This window comes from Henckelia pumila, chromosome 1, assembly GCF_033568475.1.
Source record: "Henckelia pumila isolate YLH828 chromosome 1, ASM3356847v2, whole genome shotgun sequence".
NCBI classification, from domain to species: domain Eukaryota; kingdom Viridiplantae; phylum Streptophyta; class Magnoliopsida; order Lamiales; family Gesneriaceae; genus Henckelia; species Henckelia pumila.
Genome location: NC_133120.1, coordinates 133338948 through 133342754, shown reverse-complemented (window position 1 = coordinate 133342754; position 3807 = coordinate 133338948).

Genomic DNA, 3807 nt, shown 5'->3' with positions numbered 1-3807 from the left:
CTCAGGTCAAGAAACAAGCTCGTAGATCGGGCCCAGGGTATATAGCACGTTGTGCCGTTGCAACAGGAGGTGGCTCCTATTCCCAGTGGATAATGGTGACCTGATACTAGTAAAAGTGTCCAACCATACCGGTGACCTGACACAAGGCTTACATATCCAACCATCCACTACTCGTAGGTTGAGTGCCCTACTACTACAGGGTATCTCAAAGATACAGGATCATTATGCTCATTAATGCAACATAATATCATGACAGGTATATGCAGATAAAATCATGCCATATAATCAAATAAACTCATGCAAACACATAATACATGTATACTCAGTCTGGGTATCTCGAACAGTATTTTCGGACCTCATAAACTAGGAAATCTAGACCAGCACTATGTCCAAAACTATAGTCTGCACTGCAATGAAAAGTACTCATGCATCATAATCTTATTCTAAAAGCATTAACTAAGCTATAGCATAATCCCTATTTACTATAAGAATTTAGAGCTATACCTGCGTCCGCCATCAACTCACTGATGGCGACTGCCCCAGAACTTGGGCACCCCTCCGCTCCGACTTCAGAGCGCCTTGCCAACTCCCGAACCAAGCCTAGGAAGGCTGGAAACACCCAAAACACCTAGAATACCTAAGAACCGAGAGATAGAAATTAATGATTTTGTGTGAAAATGAGGAGCTCGAAAGGCTTATTTATATGTGGAGATTGAACGTTCCGATCGAGGGTTTGGACGCTCCAATCTTTGCATGCACAACACGTCACTGCATGCAAAGTTCGGGCGCTCTGATCTCACTTTGGAGGCTCCGAACTGATGCATGTCCGATCAGCCTTGACACCTCATCAGTTGCATGGCCTAACTGAGATCGGACGCTCCAATCCTGGTTCGGACGCTTCAATCTCTCCATAGCCTCCGATCCAGCATTTGTGCTTTCGAAGGGTTTGGACCCTCCGATCTTGGGTTCGGACCCTCCGAAATTCTCTTGGCCAAAAATTTGAAATTGTCCAATTAAATCCAAATTAAGCTCCTAATTCATGCTCAACCATTTTTAATCAATTAATCTTGTAAAATAGAAATATGCTAGTACAAATATTCAGTGAACAAAATATTGCACCTCAAAACACACTCACTATGAGAAATTCGCTTCCTATTTAAAGACGGAGTTCGAACGTTCCGAACTACACATGCTTGCCACGTTATGAACTCCTCTTCGAACTTTCCTCTTGCATGCAATGACAAGTCCAAAGAATCTCAAAACCTATTTGGAGAGCTGCCTTTGAAAGCTACGATCCAGACTTCGGACGTTCCAATCGTACACATGTCTGTTTCCCAATGACATCTCACTAGTGTGAATGGTTTGACACTCTTCGAACGTTCCGGTCTTGAGTTCGGACCATCCAAATTTGTCCTTTGAATCCAAAATACTTCCTATCTATCCGATCCGTTCAGATCCTCTGAAATACCATTTTCTTGAGTTCGTAAATTCCAAACTACTCACGTCCTTTGGTCCTCCGGACCATTTTTCGGACGTCCTGAGTATGATTTTATACTTATTTTTTTACAAAATAAGGAGTACTCCTTAATCATGTTTTAAAACTTCAAATATGATTTGTCATTTAGTTACTCTAAACGTAAATTTTGTTACTACATTCTCTCCACCTTATGAGATTTAGTCCTCGTAATCAGGTGTAGGTCATATTTGAGAATGTCATGACTAAATCACCTTTGTAATTGAAGTTCAACACAAGATTCAAACTCCAAGAAACTTTTGAGTACAACAATACTCAATTTAGTAAGTATCTTCCATTGCCTCTGATCAACCACTGGTCTAAACCCAAGAGAACAATCAATTCTCGACATATATGAAACACACTGTCGAACATATACTTGTTCTAAGTTCCTACTGGACATCAGTGTCCATGAATACTGAACATAGAACTCAATCTAACCCATATCTGAATACAAACTATATTGAACAAAATATCCATACTATCGTTTGCCAAGGAATACCCTTTACCATACAACTCATTATCAGATTACCTCAATCTGTATCTCTGACTCAGTTAGATGATAAGAGCACTAGTTTTCCTTGGCACTAACCCAATACCAATCAAAATCTCATCAAGATAACTCATATATCACATAAATGTTCTTTGTTAACTATACCTTCTATGATTGCGTAATACATCAAGATTGAGGTATTCTTCCTTGTACAACTCTCCAAAGAACGAAAGTATTCTAGAGAAAGCACCGGCATAGGGTCGTGCTTCCTCCAACATCTAATAATAAACCATCACAATCCATAACACTTGGTTTATTAACACAAACGTACCCCAGTTGCAACTACTTATCCCTAGAAACAATCATCAAGATTACATACTTACCCAACTACTTCAAAGAATAACTTAGAATTGTTCGTTTTACAAATACTTACAACTGATCATCAAATCAGATTATCCAAATAATCCATGAGTGACAAAGGTTGAACACTAATCAAGTAAAGAATACACTAGAATAATTGAACCAAGATACCAAATTTGGTACAATTCTTATTACAATCTCAAGATTAAAAAAAACAAAACATATCCATGCAACTCAACCATCGAAATCATCCTGAGTATCATCTTCCATCCTAGCATGTGTCTGATCTCCCGGAAGTGCATACAACTGACCTTGCACTCGAGATTGATGATGGCCTCAAATACGCTGGGTCCTCTCCTGCATTGATGCCTCAGATGGTCTACTACCCTAAGATCCAATCCTAGATCCTTGACAACTATGTCGTCCACTCTTGGAAAATTCCCTTTTAAAGTGATCCACACTTCCATAAATGAAATAAGTTCCAGAAGCTGCACAAAACTTCTTAGTGAGATTATCTCTCCCAAAGTGGTCACAAAAAAACTTACTCTTACCAGAGTGACGAGTCTGACTAGATCCTGCAAATGAAGAAGATCCAGACTTATGAAACGACTGTCCTCTTGGTTCCAACACAATTGGAGTTCCATCAGTTTGTAATAACGTCCGTTTCAAAATACTTATATCATCTTGCTGACACCGATTCACCAGACTCTCATAAGAAGTTGGATTATCACAAACAGACTTGTGATTAAAAAAATCCCCTGATTCAACCCTTTCAGGAAGTGATCATACTTCTCTATCGAACTTTTGCTGATGTGGGGATAAAATGGCAACAAGTAGATAAAATTCTACTGGTATTCATCGATTGTCATCTCTGATAAGTGCATTTTGTATGCATTATTTTGTGGTAGATTAATGTCTTTTTTGTGTGCATTCATATTATTTTTATGTGTTTTTATGTGTTTTAGTGCATGTGTGTGTATTTCACTCCTTGGGTTGATTTTGTAGGAAAATGGATTTTTGAAGTGTGAATTACGGAGCAGCTTTGTTCGAAAAATGAAATTAAATTCTAGATAGATATAAATCCGATCTCACTATTCAGATTAAAGTTCAGGATGTTTTGAAGCTGCTGTCCAAATTTCAGCTCGATCCGATGGCTAGATCTCAGAATATGAATTTTTAAAAATCGTCGCTCGCCGCAGAAAATTTGTACTGCGCGCGCGCAAGAATCAAGCTCGCGTGCGTGCGAGTCGGACGTCCAGACTTCTGTTTTTTAATGTTGTGCGTGCGCGAGGCCTCTGCCGCGCGCGCGCGCATGTTTCGGGATCATATGTGTTCCGAAAAATCCTTGTTTTGAGAGGAAATTAACTGGTAGGCGTTCCGGATCATATATATACAAGATATAACATATTTTTGGGGGTTTCGAAGTTCCAGAGCACAGAAC